Source organism: Lampris incognitus, chromosome 1, assembly GCF_029633865.1.
Source record: "Lampris incognitus isolate fLamInc1 chromosome 1, fLamInc1.hap2, whole genome shotgun sequence".
Lineage (NCBI taxonomy): Eukaryota > Metazoa > Chordata > Actinopteri > Lampriformes > Lampridae > Lampris > Lampris incognitus.
In genome coordinates this window covers 39,158,644-39,179,768 of record NC_079211.1, presented here as the reverse complement: position 1 = coordinate 39,179,768, position 21,125 = coordinate 39,158,644, and positions in this window count along the sequence as shown.

The window sequence follows — 21,125 nt, the reverse complement described above, 5'->3', positions numbered from 1 at the left end:
ACAAATTAAATTCCTCAGGATGGGATATGTTTGTTTTTTTTGTGCTAAAGCCCACAAATTAAGTTTTACTGTGTAACGCTTGATGAAAGAATCTGCAGCGCTCTTACAGAAGTTCAGGTGTCCACAAAGTTTCTGCAGTGGCTGACATGCCGGGGACTTTCACTTTCATATTCTTCACAGCTGTGCACATAAATGTGTTTGCTTGACTTTCAGCCGTACCAACCGGTTAGCCCTCAGGCTGCCATTTATGTGCAGAAGCTCAGCCCTGTGCCACCTTGTCCCGGCTGCCTCACACTAATGCAGCCGACATTGCGACCTGGTGTTTTTGCTCTACCAACATGATGAACACCGGGCCCAGCTGAACAGCAAACCTGTTCCCAGTGTTTGTTTTGCTGTAGAAACAGAGAAAGAGACAGAGAGAGAAGAAGAAGATTTGAAACTGGAGGGAGAGAGCCATCATCATAATCTATCATAAAAAGCTGGGTTGTTTTATCCTTCTCTGCTTGGGTCTGGTTTGCTTTCTTTTTCTTTCTTTCTCTCTCTCTCTCTCTCTTAGCTCCTTGTCCCCTTTGTTTTCAAATTCAGTTCAGCTGGAAATGTGCACAGTATCTGCTCAGTGGAGGCATTATGAAAAAATTGAAGGGGAAGAGGAGAGAGGAAAAATACAAAGAAAGTAGGAGGAAGATGTATTGAAAATAAAGGTGGAGAAAGACAGGGTGGAAGAAAAACATATTTAAGGGTGAGATAAGCACATGATGGAGACAAGAGAGGAGAAACGGCGTTGTCCCAGTTGTATATAGGGTGGCCTGTGTGCTTTGCCAGGAAGGCCATCATCCATTTGCCGCTGGCTGCACTGGCCCGGGTTCCAGTCCGAGGACACTTCGCTGTGCCACAGATTGCTAACATTTCTCTGACATAAAAAAAAAGAACGAAAAAGAACTAGAAGATGAAAGAGATGAGTTTGAGCAGAGCACTAGCTGTGAGACCTCTTCCCTGCTCGGTGGGACTGAGAGGAGAGAGCAAAAACATTCCCGGGTTTAACACTTCAGTATGAGCCCATTGACGCCAGTCAGCAAACTGCAGGCGTGTTTACCTTTGGTCGCAAGTGCAGTGAGAAATCATCACAGTTTATCCTGGCAAGGCTGTCTTCTCACTCAATAATGTTGTGTTGAGATGACACTGAGGCCCCCAGGGACCAAGTCTTACCCCCCCCGCCACCACCTCGAACATAACTAAGAAAACACTGCCTCATTTGACAACCTCATTTACTTTTCCATTTTAGGCTTTAGGCTGAGCCCCCCCCCCATATAGGCTCTGAATGAGTCCCATCAGTGTCGTCAGATTAAATTTCTAGATCTCAAAGGGTACAAGCAAATAACGGAGAGGAGACGAAGAACTAGAGTGCAAGGCACCCCGAAATGACACAGGACTATATATATATACACACATCCATTATCCAAACCGCTTATCCTGCTCTCAGGGTTAAAGGGATGCTGGAGCCTATCCCAGCAGTCATTGGGTGGCAGGCAGGGAGACACCCTGGACAGGCCGCCAGACCATCACACAGGGCCGACATACACACACACACTCACACACATTCATACCGAGGGACAATTTAGTACGGCCGATTCACCTGACCTACATGTCTTTGGACTGTGGGAGGAAACCGGAGCCCCCAGAGAAAACCCACGGAAACATGGGGAGAACATGCAAACTCCACACAGAGGATGACCCGGGACGATCCCCAAGGTTGGACTACCCAAGGGCTTGAACCCAGACCTTCTTGCTGTGAGGCGACCGCGCTAACCACTGCATCACACACACACACGCACACACACACACACACATATATATATATATATATATATATATGGCTCTTATCAATGCAGATAGAGATAAAAGGTAGAAGATGTGGCTAGAAAAGGCTGGGCTGAAGGACAGCACAGAGGCTCTGATCATAGCATCACAAGAACAGGCACTCAGCACCAGATCGGTTGAGGCAGTGGTCTACCACACCAGACAAGACCCGAGATGCAGGCTTTGCAAAGACGCCCCTGAGACACTTAGTAGCAGGGTGTAAAATCCCAGCTGGAAAAGAGTAAACTGAAAGGCATAACCAAGTGGCAGGGATAGTGTGCAGGAATATCTGTACTGAATACAGACTGTAAGTACCCAATCCAAATGGGAGACACCGCCAAAGGTGGTTGAGAATGGCAGAGCTAAGATCCTGTGGGAGTTAAAGTTCCAGACTGATAAACAGGTGCTGGCTAACCAATCAGACGTTGTGGTGGTCGACAAGGAACAAAACACAGCAGTAGTGCTCGATGTAGCAATCCCGAGTGACGGGAACATCAGGAAGAAAGAGCATGAGAAGTTAGAGAAATACTGAGGGAAGGGCTGACGGAAGAACTAGACTGGATGTGGAAGGTGAAAGCCACAGTAGTCCCAGTGGTAATAGGCGCACCAGGGGCTGTGACCCCCAAACTGGGAGAGTGGTTCCAGCAGATTCCAGGAACAACATCTGAGGTCTCTGTCCAGAAGAGTGCAGTCCTAGGAACAGCTAAGATACTGCACAGAACCCTCAAACTCCCAGGCCTCTGGCAGAGGACCCGAGCTTGAGGAATATACACACCAACTGAAAAGGGTGAAAAATAAATTAATAAATAATTTATTAATAATAATAATAAAACTTTTTTTTCCCCTTTTTCTGCCCAATTTCATCTGGCCAATTACCCAACTCTTCCAAGCTATCCCGGTCGCTGCTCCACCTCCTCTGCTGATCCAGGGAGGGCTGCAGACTACCACATGTCTCCTCCGATAGAGTCGCCAGCCACTTTTCACCTGACAGTGAAGACTTTCACCAGGGGGGCATAGCATGTGGGAGGATCACCCCCCCCCGAACAGTTGCCAGTGCAGCGACCAGGTCACACACCCACAGACACGACCAATTGTGTGTGTAGGGACACCTGACTTAGCCGGAGATAACAAGGGGATTCAAATCAGCGATCCCGGTGTTGGTATGCAATGGAATAGACCACTATGCTACCTGGACACCCCCAATAATAATAAATTGAATAAATTCCCTCTAATGTTATTTCAGGCCCCTGGAGACATTCCATTTCTAAAGCAACAATTTATCATCTTAGCGGTCTGGTGTATGACAAACGAGCCTGTGAATATATTGGTATTTTTTTTAATAATGTAAAGAATTCTATACATTTTAACAATAGCATTTCACTTTTTTCAAGCAAAATCTTCTTCACTGGACGTATGATTTTCCCTATGATATTTTTTGTCACGTGGACAAAATGAAATGTACTTCACCTGAGCAGGTCCTTCAGCTCTTTGAGCCGAAATGACCAGAAGGGCATTTACCACTGCCACAATGCAAATTCTACATCGAGTGATCAAGCAATCGCACTACTTATCTCTTTTATGCAACATTTATTGAGCATTTCCTTTATTTCATGGCATGCCATATACCATAATGTTTCTGGTACACCAGAACCAACTCTCTCTTTCTTAAATTGTGTTCCTCATTAATGGTGCAGTCTTTTTTTCTTTTTTTTTTTCCTCTTTTCTCTCTTGCAATAACAGTCTAGTTCTTTGGGCTCCCTCGCTCTGTGGTATATAGTATTTCCTTAAGTTTGCTTATGTCAATGATTAGTGATGGCTGTGGTCTACTTTTTGTGATTCCTTTCTCTGCCTGCTGCTTCTGGAAAACACCCACCAAATGGACTAGAAAAATACAGTAAAGTGATTGACTTTCATAAGTGTGAACATCTATCTGTGTGGTGTTGTGGCAGCATGCACATTATATGCTAGACATATAGATGAGTCATCAATATCAAATAATTTGAATTCGATCATAAAATGGGTTATTTTCCAAGGGAAAAAATAGCATTTCAAATGAATGAATTTACCTTACAGCTTTACCATGCCCACAACTCACCTGTGGGCAACTCTGTGTTGCTCTGTGAAATGAGGGATCTTTTATTTTTGCACTGCTACTACTCCCTTATTTTTTCCTAAAATTACAGATGCGCGATCAGAGATGAGCATCACCGTTTTCATCAAATTAAGCCTGTATTGGGGTGTCTGGGTAGCATAGCGGTCTATTCCGTTACCTACCAACACGGGGATCTCTGGTTCGAATCCCCATGTTACCTCCAGTTTGGGTCGGGCATCCCTATAAACACAACTGGCTGTGTCTGCGGGTAGCAAGCCGGATGTGGGTATATGTCCTGGTTGTTGCACTAGCGCCTCCTCTGGTTGGTCGGGGCGCCTGTTCAGGGGACTGGGGGGAATAGCGTGATCCTCCCACACGCTACGTCCCCCTGGTGAAACTCCTCACTGTCAAGTGAAAAGAAGTGGCTGGCGACTCCACATGTATTGGAAGAGACGTGGTAGTCTGCAGTCCTCCCTGGATCAGCAGAGGGGGTTGAGCAGTGACTGGGACAGCTTGGAAGAGTGGGGTAGTTTGCCGGAGTACAATTGGGAAGAAAAAAAGGGGGCGGGGGGATGAAAAAAAAAAGACTGTGATTGGAATAGAACTGAAATATTGCATTCAGTTATATCAGCAGCACTGCATCCCGCCAGTCGAATGATACCGGTGATAGACAGCGTCAACCTTATCCCTAAAATCGATATAGAGGATCTGCATCTTGTCTATTGTAGATTAATTCATTCATAGGTTCAACACATTCAAAGGCATAGTATTTACTGTGCCAGTTGGTAGAGAGGTGGACGTTCTTGGCGAGGTGATCGTGAATGTCTTGTACAGAAAGCTCAGATGCATTGATCTGAATGGCTTAAATGGCACATTGTCACTTATAAGCTTTATATGGTTGGGGTTTGACTTTTTTTCAGTGCTTATTCGATGTCTTTCACTTGCCAGTGTTTGTTTAGAGAAAGTCTGGGTTTCTCATATATTTTGGCACAAAGTTCTTATAGCACTAGCATGTGTTTTTTGTGGTTTTTAAGGTTCTCCAACTTACACCCAAACCATGTTATCCCTCTTATCATGCCTCTTTTTGCAGTAGTATCCTTGCATTAGTCTGCCCACCACACCAATGTTGACCATGCTGTAAAAAATATCTGCTGTTTTTTTTTTCTTGTTCCTATCACCAATATTTGGCTATTTTAATTCATTTCTGTTACTTCACCGAGCCATTCGCCTTTGAGAGATGAACAGCATCATTTTTGGGGCGACTGTCTTGTTGGTCTGTAGTGTTATGGGTTGGTTTTGCCATGCTATAAAGGAGTTTCGTGCTTCTAATCACACCTCCATCCATCATAAAGCAGAGAGACACACTATTCAGGAAGGCTTTGGTTATCTGTAAGGACCTCTAAAATCTAGGGTACATATGCTGTGGCACTTCATTTACCAGCATGCTTTGTGTCTTGGATGTTTCCTATGTTGGTGTGGTTTCCGAACATGTGGACCAATGGAATGTATTTGTATTTGAATTTTGTTATTGGCCAATGGTGTGGAGTTGTTATGCCCGCGAAATCGCGAGGTTCGCAACGGTCAATCTCCTCACGGAAAGGGAGGAGTTTGGGCATTCGCAGCAGGACTCCAAGGAGAGAGGTCCATTTTTTTTCTCTCTGCGGCCCCGTCTCAGTGCCCGTTTCGCGGAGACTTTGTACACAGCCGTATACTGGGCCCGCACTTGAGGACAGGAGTGTTGTGATTGGCCCACGGTTGTGTGCTTGCTGGTGGGGTTTGTTTTGGTCTGATTGCTTTGTTTCCCACCGGAGGACCATTGTCTTCGCCAGGGTTTTCGGAATGTTGCGACCTGTGGCCATCTTGCGGGTGGAGGCCGCTGCCGGGGAGCCGACAGCTAGCACTGCGCCTTCCATCCTCTGGACTGCACCCAGCCTCCCGGTCGTGGGAGCGAGGGTTTGTGAGTAACTCGAAGATTTCACTTATACTGACACACACACACATATTTGTCTTGTCGCCTGGGCATCGTAGTTGCTCTGCGCTCAGAGAACTGCTTTAATGTGCACCAACGGGCCCCAACAGAAAGCGCTGGGTATTTTTGTATTCTTTTGATACTTTCTTTCTGTTTATTGTGACCTGTTGTCACACCCTGTGTAATTTTAATTAATGTTTATTTGATCAACAATACTACACTCGTGTGGTACTCACTCACTCTCACTCTCACTCTCACTCACTCACTCTCTCTCTCTCTCTCTCTCTCTCTCTCTCTCTCTCTCTCTCTCTCTCTCTCTCTCTCTATTATCAAATAAATCCTATTATTATTAATTATATTTCGGGTGTATTGGCAGCTCATTTACTTTTAGAGTGCTGGTAATAAGCTTGTACAGTACACAGCAGGGTTATAAGATCTGCCTTAACCACAGGTTTGTTAAATTCTGGGAAGATACGCCATTCACTAGCCTTAGGTAAGTGTAGTATTTTCTCAGTGGAGGCACCGTGCTACTAAATTGATAATTATCTTGGTTAATTATTTCTATTATCATTTATCACTAATATTGTCATTAGTGGCACTAGCCTACTAGTACACAGGAGGTTCGGCCAGCTCACCATTCCACCGCTGAGAACTCAGGATCCTGTTGCACCATTGAATTTTATTGTAACACTTTAGTAACTGGTAGCATTAGGATGTTGTCTTGTTTAAATCTGCTTGGCGTTGCCCGCCAGTGAAGAAGGGGTTACATATCTATATATGTTTCAGCAAACTGCGCTGTAGATATTTGGTTATTTGCATATTTTTCTGTGAATATATATGTATATTCCCTCAGACTGTGAAGTATGTTGTGACCCTGCCCATTTCCCTTTGCACAGCATGCTTTTTCAGGCACTGTGTGCAGTTAGAATGATCAATAATGAGGGAAGGATGAGAGGAACAAAAAAAACCCAAAATAAAACAAAAAAACATGAAATATCTTCTTTTTTTTTAAGTGGATGTTATCAGCTGTTGAGCATAGTTCTCTGTTTCACTCACAGAAGTTTACTAAGACAACTGACAAACCAATTACTGGGAGGGAAGTCTAGTTTCCCTGCATTGAACTTCATAACTCCACTGAGGAAAGAGGTTATTAGAGAAAGAGAAGGACAATCAGGTTACATGCAGACGGTCTCACGATCAGTTGAACAGACTTGATAGGCTAATTTGAATTTCTTTTTAAAATGCCCTCATCTTTTCTCAAATATAAGGTCTTTGAAAAGGTCCCTTGACTGTATAACTGTAGCGTAGAAGCCTGCTTTTGATGCCAATTATCCCTATTCATTAATTTTTGCTTCGGTTTGTTCTACTGTCAAGTTTAATGTTTTTGCTTTAATTGATCATTTCATGTCAATTGCCTGTATGAAATGGCTCGTTAAACTCAAATCAGTATACACTGTCTTATTTTTCAAAATGCCTCACTACCGTTGATGCTTTCAAGAACAAGTTCTTGACGGTGGAGTTTCTGAGCATCTGGGAGCCAGTCAAAAAAGAAGCTCATTTCCATTTTAAAAAATCTGAAGTTTTGAAACAATGTCTTTCAACAAAAGAAAGGCAGCTCAAAGTACCGGACCAAAAGAGACTCTGAACCTTCTCATCTCCCTTCCCCTTCTGTTTTTTTTTTCTTTTCTTTTTAATCTTGGAAACTGATGTGCCCTCACATGACGGTTTCGTCCAACACATTCCATTGGGTGCACTTGACGTGCACTTGTGTGCCTGCTCAAGTGTCTGTCTGTGTAAATCAAGCATCGTCCAAGTGACTAACATTTTTATAAGCCTTTTTCAACCGTTTGTGTGTTATGTTTGCCTAGATCTTTATCAGTGAGTCATGTCATTTACAGGACATGACTCACTGTTGTAAATTGGGTTTGACACCACAATTGTTTCGGGTCATTCAAAATAATCAACACAGAGCTACCACCTGATTGAGTCTTGTAGTTTTGATGTGCTGGGGAAAAAAAACAAACTTTTTTTTTTTGTGGAATTTCCCCCCTTTTTTTCCCCCCAATTGTATCCGACCAATTACCCCACCCTTCTGAGCCGTCCTGGTCGCTGCTCCACCCCCTCTGCTGATCTGGGGAGGGCTGCAGACTACCACATGTCTCCTCCGATACATGTGGAGTCGCCAGCCGCTTCTTTTCACCTGACAGTGAGGCGTTTCACCAGAGGTATGTAGCCTGCGGGAGGATCACACTATTCCCCCCAGTCCCCCCCCACCCACCCAAATAGGCGCCCTGACCAACCAGAGGAGGTGCTAGTGCAGCGACCAGGACATATACCCACATCTGGCTTCCCACCCACAGACACAGCCAATTGTGTCTGGAGGGACGCCCAACCTAGCCGGAGGTAACACGGTGATTCGAACCGGTGATCCCCACGTTGGTAGGCAATGGAATAGACCGCCACGCCACCTGGACATCCTGGGAAAAAAACCTTTGAGGAAAACTTAGATTAGTCTCACTGAGAAGAATTACTTGTTGACATATACTGTGGTGGTTATACGGCGGTAACACAGGTTTGATGCTGAATAAATGTATGAAAGAGGATGCTGAAATGGCAATTGACCACTTTGACATGGTTCAATTACTTACTGAAGAGATTCCCCAGGATTTCAATGCAGATTCATTTCAGTATTTTGGAAGTGAATGAGATGCAAATGTATCAATGAATATTTAAATATTCCCCATCTAGTTGATTCTGCTTGAGTTATGATTAAAATTTTTTGCTCTGGTGACTCACTAAGCAGAGGAATCGATTAAAGGATTTCATCAGAATTTCATGTACCGCATCAACAATGTGGTACATGAAACAATGGAAGAGTGTAGCTTACCTACTTTTTTTTATCATTGAAAGAAGTTTGGTAAAGTTAACCTGATCAGTGTTGAAATGATGTACAGCATTGATAGGTTTCATCATGTAAAAGGGCATGGAGACATGTCTAGAGGTGACTCAAAGTCTAATAGCATTTTAAAACCCACACCAACAAGACCCTAACTCTTGTTTTAACTTAGCCATTCAGTATTCTTAAAGGGAAAATTCACCAATTTTCAGTCTTATTTTTGTCTGTGACAGGGATAGCACATGAAAAACACCAGCGGTTGTCCCCAATCGTTTCTGCATCTCTGGAGCGATGATGAAACCGAGTTTTCTTACCAGCCACCATGTGAGCTATGGTTGGTGACTGGTACAACTAAAACCTAAGCAGGGTTTCTGATATTCTAATCTACTCTAAACAAAAAAACACATACTCATGGTCTTGGGTAAGCTGCGTTTCCAGTGGTGGAAATTATGTCCCACAACACTAGCACAGAGGATTTTATGGATGGCGATACAGAAGCTAGCATAATGCAGCAATGCATTCTGCTACGTGCAGGCAACTGTGGGAAAGACTCTGTGAGCAGGACAACACTGACCTCTCCATCAATATGGTACACAGTGAGGACTTTATTGCTTCAATCCCCACTTCATCACTCATAAGTACTGATTGCACATACAAAAAAAAAATTGCGAAACTTCTGTTAAGTCAGGGAGGCAGTTCCTTACCATCTTAGGATTTGCTGATTGATAACGCTTGTATGTGCCTTGGCAAGATAAGGAAAGTGTTTTAATGAACCTTGGTCATAGTACAAGCCAACATTTACTCAATTATGACCCTGAAAGCCATGCACTCCTGGCTCTCTTCTGCCTGAGCATGAATAACAAAGCATAAAAATAAATAATGATAATAATAATGATAATAATAATAATAATAATAAGATAATATGATTCCTCCACAATCTGGCCCAGGTTCATCTCAACATATTTACACCTGCAATTTGAATATGTCACCGGTGATTACATAGAAGGCACGGTAGCACAGTGGTTAGCACAGTTGCCTCACAGCAAGAAGGTCCTGGTTTGAGCCCCTGGGTAGTCTAACCTTGGTGGGTCATCCCGAGTCGTACTCTGTGTGGAGTTTGCATGTTCTCCCCGTGTCTGCATGGGTTTCCTCCGGGTGCTCCACTTTCTTCCCACAGTCCAAAGACACGCAATTCAGGTGAATCGGCCGTACTAAATTGTCCCTAGGTGTGTGTTTGTGTGTGTGTCTCTCTGTCTACCTGCCTGCCGCCCAACGACTGCTGGGATAGACTTCAGCGTCCGTGACCCTAGGGAAAGATAAGCGGTTTGGGTAATGAATGAAAGATTACATAGAAGTCCAATTTTGCTTTGCCACATAGTCCCCCCCCCTTTTTTTTTTCTCCCCAAATGTACCCGGCCAATTACCCCACTCTTCTGAGCTGCCCCGGTCGCTGCTCCACCCCCACTGCCGATCTGGGGAGGGCTGCAGACTACCACATCTCCTTCGACACATGTGGAGTCGCTAGCTGCTTCTTTTCAGTGAGGAGTTTTGCCAGGGGGACGTAGCGCTTGGGAGGATCACGCTATTGTTCCCCCTCCCCCCTGAACAGGCGGCCCGACCGACCAGAGGAGGTGCTAGTGCAGCGACCAGGACACATACCCACATCCGGCTTCCCACCCACAGACACGGCCGATTGTGTCTGTAGGGACGCCCGACCAAGCCAGAGGTAACACGGGGATTCGAACTGGTGATCCCCGTGTTGGTAGGCAATGGAATAGACTGCTACACTACCCGGATGCCCCTTTGCCACATAATTTAATTGGGACTTGGGATGGATGGTCACCAGATTACTTAAACCAATAAAGGAATTAGTTTGAGGACATTGTGGTCACATGTTTGCTAAATGTAAGCCATGTACGTCGTCTCTACATTCAGCAGTGTAAAGATTAGGCTGTACATTCTGAAAGGGTCGTTTCCTTGTTGCGTTTTCCTTATTACACTAAAAAATGCTAGGGGATTGCAATCAGACTTCAGTCCAGCTACTGGCCAAGCAATATGTGGCTTTTACATGTCTCTCAGTGCGTTAAGCCTTTTATCAGCGACTGGTAACAAGAAAATGTTTTTATGTAAACCTGTTTTCCATCAAAGTTGTGGTCCACTCATTAATTATAGCAGTCCAACTGAATGAGTTTAGCCTCTTCGTTGGACTGAGGCTCTTGTAATTTACTAAAATTAATGGTGAGGCACCAGATAAAGCACTGTTTTCCACTTATCTGTTGGGGTTTAAGGTTCAAAAATTGCAGGGACCACACATGCCAAAACTGTATGTTTGGTGCCACGATTTTCGATTTGTGTTCAGTGTAGGTAGTGCCAGTGGGGATCATTAATCAATTAAACTGTGGCAACATTAGACACCAGTCTAAAGTTCATTTGTGTTTGCACTGTCTTTGTTGAAAGTTGCTTCCTGATTCCAGAGTTATGTCTGTGCATCGCTGAGTGTGTTCTTCTTTATAGTTACTGTGAGTGCCAACACAGCCTGTGTGTCTTCACTGTCCTGTTGGAATGAGTCAGTCTGCAGGTCAAGTCAATGCACTTGTGATGAGCTGATGCAATGAGTCCTATTTATAGACCAGCCCCTTTCCATTGACTTATCTGCTCTTTGGACTGTTCCTTACCCAAACAGTCGAGTCTTCAGCCGAGAAGTCTCTCATACATGTTCACCAGATATTAATTAAAAAAGAAAATAAGTAAGATAAAAGGAACAGTTTGACAGCAATCGGGTGTATGTATGATAAAATGTAATAATTAGCTCAACTTATCTGTTGGAATAGAGGAATTCAATTATAGTCACCTGTGCCGTTGAAGGTCGGGGTGGAGTATTAGTCCTCCACTGAGGATAAGCTTGGTGTGAAGGTCATATTAAGCTTTGCAATCACCTTATTATAGAAATATTATGACTGCTTTAGGTTTTGCAGCTTGAGCGGGAAGTAGCAATTATGATCTTTCTTTGAAGTTTGTTCGAACTTGAGTGTTCAAACCCATTGGCAGAGGCAGCCTAGGGAATCTGTTTGATCTTTTTCATTGTACTAAGTTGCAAACTCCACAAAATGTGGGCTGCTATAAGGAAGGTATTATCTCAGCTGATAAGTAGATCATGGTTGGATTGCTTGTTTGTGGAAAGTTGGTTTATTCTACTCTGATAAAAGCATTGTAAATTAAGGTTAAGTCAGTCATAGCTTATCAATGCTACAATGGGTAAAGCCTGTCCTAGGTACCACTTGCATAAGATGATAAGGATTATGGCACCTTAATGGATGCAGAGACATGAATATATGCGGGCAGGCAGTAAACCATGTACATGTATACACACACACACACACACACTCACACCGCACATGTACAAATGTGTACGCTTGCAAAAATATGGATAATCAAAACCCCATGAACTCACACATCCCTGAATACCTTTCTTAGCAGTCAGTTTACAAATGGACCAATACGTGTGCATGCATGCACACACACACACACACACACACACACACACACACACACACACACACACACAGAGTGGCATTTCTGGCCATTCTGGCACCCTAGGTGAGACCTCAACCCCCCCCCCCACCAAAAAACAAAAACAAAACAAAAAACAAAACTGCTGTCTTCAGTGTAAATAACACTTTTTAATTTTCTATTATAAACACGAAATAAATAAAAGCAACTGCAGGGGCCAAATGTCTAAACCTGTGTTTATTTAGACGTAGAAAAATGCATACGCAGTCTTTTTGTCACATTTATAAAACCCCATATATACGTTGATTCCCATGTGTTTTTTGCTTATGCATCTCAATCGCGACGAGCCTTCTGACCACGCCCACAATTTACTATATATGGATCCAACCCCCCCCCAATTGCTCCGTTTGCATATAAAGGAAGAGCATTTAGTTTAGTTTTGAGGAGAAATGGCGGAAGCATTTAAGAAGCATTGAATAAGTGCAATTTTACTGACTGAACTTGAAATAATGGTTGATCAAATTGACAGTAGAAAACGTGTATTATTTGGAAGCCTATGCTCTGGCGTTACCAACAAAATGAAACAAGTTGAATAGCAGAAATTAACCAAAGCAGTGAACACCATTAGTTCTGAGCCACAGACCCTGGAGCAGATAAAAAAAAAGGGGTCCTGTTTTAAGCCTGAGGCCAAGAAGCGCATTACTGTGCGAGCTACTGGAAAAGGAGAGGGGACCCCAGCAATCTCTCCGCTTGATGAGTGCATGGCTTCTGTCCTCGTCCAACTGACATTAGCGGCTATGTGCCAGATGAGTTGGAAGACACAGATGCACCTGCCCAGATGGAACTCGATGAATCGCTCAGTTTGAATCTAATTGTAATCAGACTTACAATAAAAAAAGAGACTAGTTTGTCCTTTGCTACAATGTAGAATATTTTATTCACAGATTCTGCTTAAGAACCTGGTGCCTAGAGTGAACAGGTTGAAGTTCGGGGAAGAGGATCAAGTGCGAGTGCATCAAAGCCACAGCCCCCCCTGACATATGCACATGTCCTCACTGACCATGTCCTAGAGTCACAAAACAAAATTATGAACTCTGTCGATAATGTTGGCATGGAACTGAGGGAATTGCAAGCAACACTCAGGGAATCCTTAATTGAAATAAGCTGTGCACTAAAAGAACTTGTGGGAAAAAAAAGAGTGTGTCCATCCTCTATTTGCTTAATAAAATGCAATGTTCATTGACTTACCATACTTAGAGTCGCAACATCACATCAAGATGCAATTGGACTGCTGCTGTGGCTGGCTGGTGTTCAGCATCAGGTTCAACAGGGGTGGGGGGGGGGGGTCATCAGGTCTGATGCACTCTTCACAGCCAGATTGTGCAATGCAGCACACGCCCTTATACATTTGCAAACTTCCTGGCTGGTAGAGTACCACCTGTGGCATTCAAGTACAACCATCTTCCTTTTAAAAGCCCAATGCAACGTTCTACCACAGAGCATGCACGGCTGTGCGTCACATTATAGCGCGTCTGCTGTGCACTCTGGGGGCTTGTAAATGGTATAAGTAGCCATGGCTTCAATGCATATACATTGTCACCTGAGGGTATAAAATGTATGCATTTAATGGCTCAAATTGCGTGAAACGGAAACAGCACAATTATCAAAGGTCAGTAATTAATCACATCTTACTAAGAAGCCATCCCATCTGATGCTGTTCCAGCTCGAAGTCCCCCCCCCCCACCCCACAGCTTTGGGTCAGTATACGTGAATAGTACTGGCACCCTGCTTGCCATCAGTACCAGTGGCAGTCGTTGGTAACCTGGGCCTTGACCGATCCAGTATTGAAATCAGAACCAGAATCATGTTTATTATTTGAAATCTGATTTATGATCTGCATATTTGATTTAGCAAAGGTTTTATGCCAGATGCCCTTCCTGATACAACCCTCTCCATATATCCGGGCTTGGGACCAGCACTAAGAATGCACTGGCTTGTGCATCCTCAGTAGCTGGGTTTATTGTCTTATTAAAACACTTAAGACCTTCCATTCCTATCTTTTCCCTCAGAGAACAGCTGCTGTACCACAGCCCTCATTTAGGTAATACCTTTTTCATTGGCATTAATGAGCTCAAATTATTCTATTAATATGACGTATAAACATGTGTATAACCCACATATTTGTAGAAGGCTACCTAACAGAAACAGCCATTAAGGATAACGAGGCCAGGTATGCATGGTTGGAATTACACAGTGATGTCTTTTTACTGTAGTATAATGACCTTGAGTTCATTTTTTGTTACTTGCTGAAACTGAAACTGAAACTCTTCCACACTTATTTTTGTTTGTTTATATGTTGACATAACATTTCAGAGCACTTGAAATTCATTGTTTATTCATTGCGTTTTACATGTCGAAATCTCAAGTCAAAGTACAAGTGTTGTTTTCCAGTACAACAGCGCTGTTTAATACAGTATTAATTTGCGTCACTTTGCTTGATCAAACAAAGTAAGGTAGTTAAAGGCAGTGACAAAATACCCTAATAAAACACAGAGAAGAAGCACTACAATTGCTGAGCTACAAAAAAAGTTGTACGTATTTTTATCTATTCTCGGCTTGATTATTGCAACACACTTTACTTGAGTGGCTCCCTCCACTGGCTCCAGTTGGTACAAAACACCGCTGCTTGACTCAGTACCAGGACAAAGAGGCATGACCGTATCACTCCTGTGTTTGCCTTCCTACACTGGCTCCCTGTTAGATTTCGAATTGATATTAAAAATGTATTGCTCACTTTTAAGGCCTTAAACAGTCTTGCTCCTACATACATTTCTGATTTATTGACCTGGTATGTGCCCTCTCAACCATTAAGATCTGCAGATGGTTATTTCCAGGTCATGGTTTGTTACAAAGGGGATCGGCTTTTGCTGTTAGAGCCCCCACACTATGCAACTCTCTTCCTGTTGAACTAAGACAAACCAAGTTTCTAGCTTCTTTTAACATTTGTCTTGAAACTCTCTCTTTGTGAAAGCTTTTGGAAATATTTGTATTTTTTTTTTAATGTATTCATTTTTTTCCTACTTATTTGCACTTGTTGATTTATTGTTGTTACCTCATCTTTGCTCATGTCCTTTGGTCTTATTCTTATGGTTTATTGTTATGGTTTGGCCTTGTCTGGTTTTAATTCTTTTGTGAAGCACTTTTTTTTTTCTTTGGATCCCCCCCCCCATTTTCTCCCCAGTTATAACCGGCCAATTACCCCACTCGTCCGAGCCATCCTGGTCGCTGCTCCACCCCCTCTGCCAAGCAAGGGAGGGCTGCAGACAACCACATGCCGCCTCCGATACGTTTGGAGTCACCAGCCGCTTCTTTTCAAGAAGACAGTGAGGAGTTTCGCCAGGGGGATGTAGCGCGTGGGAGGATCATGCTATTCCCCCCAGTCCCCCCCTCAAACAGGCACCCTGACTGACCAGAGGAGGCACTAGTCTAGCGACCAGGACACATATCCACATCTGGCTTCCCACCCGCAGAAACGGCCAGTTGTGTCTGTAGGGATGCTCAACCAAGCTGGAGGTAACACTTGGATTCGAACCGGCGATCCCTGTGTTGGTAGGCAACTTAATAGACCGCCACACTACCCGGATGTCCCTTCTTTTATAAAGCACTTTGCAACATTGTTTAGAAAAGTGCTATATAAATGAAATTATTATAGTATTATAAAAGTGATAACCTCTATAACATTTTGTGGTTAGTCAGGTGACTTTTGCAATAGGCTTGGTGCATTAATGTCGCGCTGTGGAACTTCTGAGTGTGTATGTTTGCATAAGAACTTCCGGTACAACAGGATGCTTACGTCTTACTGAATCATTAGTTAGTTTCTAACTTATCCATCCGAAATCTTAACTTCGTCCAAAAAATCAGTGAATCAAACGGCAAAAAGGGGCATTCAAGCATCAATGTCGTGAATCAGGCTCCACTGAGCACTGTTGTGTGCCACCGTGTGCGAATTCAGCTAGCTATAAAGGGAGAGAGAGAGAGAAGGAAAATGAGAGGCATCACCATCTGAGAACATGCAAGAGATGGCCTTTGGTCATACAGAAAAATGATTCACCGTTGCAATGTTTTATATCACTTGAGCAAAAAAAAAAAAAATCCACATAGTGAATTTATAAACAGACCAGACATAGGTTACATCACATGACAGCATCAGAAGGTGCCCACAGCCTCAACTGTTGGTCTTAAAACATGGCTAGCAAGACAACAGCCATACTCTAAACACAACGTGAAAGTGACTACTGCTTAGTAAAACATCCTGGAGGCAATGTGGCCTTGATCAGACTGCCAGCCGAAATTTGTTTTTTGGCATATCCAGATTGTATCCAGGTTAATTTTAGAAAATATTGACAGTAACATTTTTTTAAAAAAAAAAACCCCAGATGAAATGCTAATCAGATCAAAACCACATTTGGAGGTGGTTCAAAATGCAATTCTTATCGGATTTCTACAGATGTGTCTCAGTCCTGACGCTCTGGCCACCCAAACCAGATTTCAAACTGTCTTTTGCATCAATTGCAATGCAGTCACTACTTTGCGGATGGCACCACACCTCTCGTTGAACATATCATCCCCCTAACACGCTAACCTCATTTGCAGCAGTTCTTATTTGAATGTTCCCAAGGGCTCAGCTGAAGCAACAAGCTCCATCAAAATTCAGGCCATGCCAGGAGAAACCGAGGCTGCAGCGCTGCTGGTCACAAGGGGGTTGCTCGCAGCTGTCATGATGCATGATGGCGTGAAATGCATTCTTGCTGTAGGAAAACTCAGGAATCGTAAATTTGGAGAATCAGGGGCACATAAGTATTGCACAAGCAACCTTTGCTTGTCAGCCGGAGGGATGTTCTCTCCAGCACCTGTACTGACGTGGAGAAAAGTGCTACTGTGAGCGTGGGATTGTGATGATTGGGACAAATCCTCAATATTTCACATCACTCCTCCTGCATTCACTTTGACTCAGATGGAGGAATAACCCTCTGACCTCGCTAGCATAGTTCTAATGATGCTGTTACTCACCCTCGTAGTTGTCGATGTAGCTCGAAATATACATCTTAAACCCCTTTTCTTTTTTGCTCACCTGAGCTACCGAGGAAGCACTCACGATGCGATGTAGATCGTTAGCCGTGATTTTAGGGAGGTCCTGCAAACAGCGAGTGTAAAACAAAGCCATCTCTTCTTTCAACAAACCAGACCAGAAGTTCTTGTGCAAGTACTCATACATTGGAAGTCGAATGACGCCATCTTACGCACCCAGGCTATTTACAAAAATAAACAGCCAACTTTTAAAACAAATTCACCAAAGGAATAAAATACTGCTATGAAGAAAATTACTTGGGGCTAGCTAGTAAGTAGCCCAGGCCTTGGACTCTGCCCGAGAGGTCCTCAATGACAGAAAAGACTTAGTGCTGTTGGTAATGACTTGTTGAATTGTAAGGGGTGTTAAGTTGTAAAACTATGGCACATGTTCAATATTGCAGGAGACAGGAGGCTGCCTTCATGGGCAAGAGAAAAATGAAAAGTTCTCAAGTGCCTTTGTGTTTGGAAGTGGGCCTACACAGTAGTGGGATTTTTAATGTGTTGAGACCACCGGAATCCATTCCCCTCCTCTTTAGCACATGATAAACCATCATTTGTAGTTCTAATTTTGTTCCAACAAATCTAGCCGCCTGGTAAAACCGTGTGAGGTGAGACTTTTATGTGCCAGCTGTATCTGATGGACTTTATTAAGAGCTAGTTAACCGTCCCCTTCAAGAGTTCTTCCTTGCATCTGAGTATTGTCATTTTCATGACGGCCATTGTCTGGGGGGGGGGGGGTCATTGTCTATTTATCATCATAAAGCATAACAAAGCAACATAAACCAAGAAAGTCCCAATCATTTTTTGTTAAACCACATCGACCAGGAGGATATTTGTTTCTGACGGTGTAGGGTGTCTCCTCACCTTGAATTAGGGTCATTTTTAGTGTTACTACCTTGTATGGCCCCTCTGCCCCTCAGCACTGCCAATATATACTTATGGGAACTCTAGTTACCGGGAAGTCCAACCTTACTGGGATCGTTGTTATTACACCAGAGAAAGGAATGAGGGCCAGACATGCCCAAAAAAGTTTTATATGAAACCAAGAGGTGGAAAAACACTTTCTATGCAGCAGAAGAGACACTTCTCATGCAAAACACGATATGCCAAATAGTACGATGGTTCTACCAATGCACTCGCTTTTCATCATCCACCACACTGAGAGATTTGTCTCACCTGCCATACACTAGTTTAGTTAAACTGCATAACAATCATGTTATAATCATTTTGCAGTAAATGGGATACAATACAGGGTACATGTATGGAGGACAACTTATACCATGTTACCAGTGCGGTGCTAGTGCAGGATACACATGGGTTAAATGCTCAAAGAAGTAGTGCCAGGCCAACAGCCTCCCCCTGAACATCAGTAAAACCAGGTAGCTTTTTGTGAACTTTAGAAAGACACAGCAAAAGACCTACACCCCTCACTCTATCAATGGGGTCCCAGTAGAGAGGGTTGACTAGCTTCTGGTACCTCGGTGTGCAGATGATTGAGGACCTAACATGAACACTACACACAGACACTTTGGTGAAAAAGGCGAGGCAGCGTTTTATCACTTCAGACAACAGGAGAAGTTCAGTGTCTCCCCACAGATCCAGAAATCCTTTTATTCTGGTGCCATTAAGAGACAGACTCCTGGTAGGGTGCCTGACCATCTGGTATGGTAACTGTACCACTCAAGAAAATATAGCCCTGCAGAGAGTGTTACAGTTGGCTGAGCATACCACCGGGTCTCCCCCCAATAGGAGTATTAAACCAGGTGGTGCAAGACCATTGATAAAAGGATTATTATGGATCCCCATCACCCCAATAATTGACTGTTTCAGCTATTGCGGTTGGGCTACTGTGGGAACACAGGAATGAAGAGACAACGAAATGGTTTCTCTTTTAAGACCCTTGCCGGGTCGTTTTATTCCTCCCACTTGAACACAGGACACACAAGCATGTAGCAAGTTTACCAGCTAACCGCCCCCCCCCCCCAAAAAAAACCAAAAAACAAAATACAACATACGTGCCCTCGGAACTCTCATCTCACAAGGCCCATCTAACTTCAACTCTTAAAGGGCCCGTAGAACATTAAGGTGAATGTCTCAAGTTCTTACGTGCAGCTGCCACTCTTGCGTCCTCAGAATTGCCCTTAACAAGAAAAAAAAATGAGACAACAGTCAACGATGTGGGGGGCAAACAGGGATGTCTAAACATAACAATTACATTTTCAATACTACAACCACTTCTACCACTTTTACCAAGTCAAGTCAATTTTATTTGTATAGCACAATTTCACAAATTACAAATTTGCCTCAAGGAGCTTTACAGCAACACAACATCCTGTCCTTAGATCCTCGCATCGGATAAGGAACAACTCCCTGAAAATAAAACCTTTTTACAGGGGGAGAAAAAATGGGAAGAAACCTCAGGCAGAGCAAGAGGAGGGATTTCTCTCCCAAGATGGACAACGTGCAATGGATGTTGTGTTTACACAATTTACAGAATACAGCATTGAAAGAGGATAACAGAATTATAATGGGATTATAAGATACATGGAGAATATGACGATGATGAGGCCAAGCAGCGTCCAGATGCCACCAGAACAGCCCAGCACCTAAGCCTCCTGACCACCATCACCATGTAGACCTGACAGGAGGACAGACTCCACATGCACACAGGGGAGTCATGTCACGCCATTCACATACACGGGGAAGAGACAAGAAAAAACATTAGTCACACATCGGAGAGAGAGAAGAACACAACACTGAAACAAGATAACAGTATATGGATTTATAAGATATATAAAGAATGTGATGAGGAGAATGCCAAGCAGCGTCCAGGTGGCAACCACCGTCACCATGGAGACTATCACTTTACTGTTCTGCCTCAGGCACACCCCGCTTTACTCATTCAGTCTATTTGCATACTTGTACTATAATTACTTGTACTTGTATTGTATATAGCAACTCCAAATTGTACATATGCATTTATTGGGATATACCTTCTGTATATTCCCTTGATATATATGTATTTTTTTACTTTTTTAAAATTGTGTTGTATTTTTATTGTATTTTATTTTATTCTCGTTTTATTATTATTGTTGTTCATTTCTCTTGTTGCACAGTTTAGGAGTTGCCAAAAACCATTTCACTGTTTATTGTACTTGTACATGAAGTATGTCACAAATAAACCTTTGGGTCTTGAATCTCGAAAGAAGGGCAGCCAATCACCAGTGTCAAACTGGATCATGAACAAAGTCATGAAAGTATTAGAACCTATTTTATAATAGTTTACTCTGTGGGCATATAACTGACAGCAACACAATAAATCATAGGCAAGTGGTCACATGCTAAATATCCACACAGATACACTGAGATAGTTGGCACCATTTACTGCTTACTGATAATCGAATATCACCTGTGAAGGCTTTTTACATGGACGTCACGGCTCATGGTGAAGAAGTGTGTGTGTGTGTGTGTGTGTGTGTGTGTGTGTGTGTGTGTGTGTGTGTGTGTGTGTGTGTGTGTTTGATTATCGTAATCTTGCGAATGAGAAAATATTCATGTTCTCACTTTATAAATGTTAACATTTCTGTGAGTCCTTAAGTTGGGGTTTATAACAGAACCAGTTGGGGTTAGCAGCTGGCAAATATGGGAGAGAATATAAGGTGCCAGTCAGG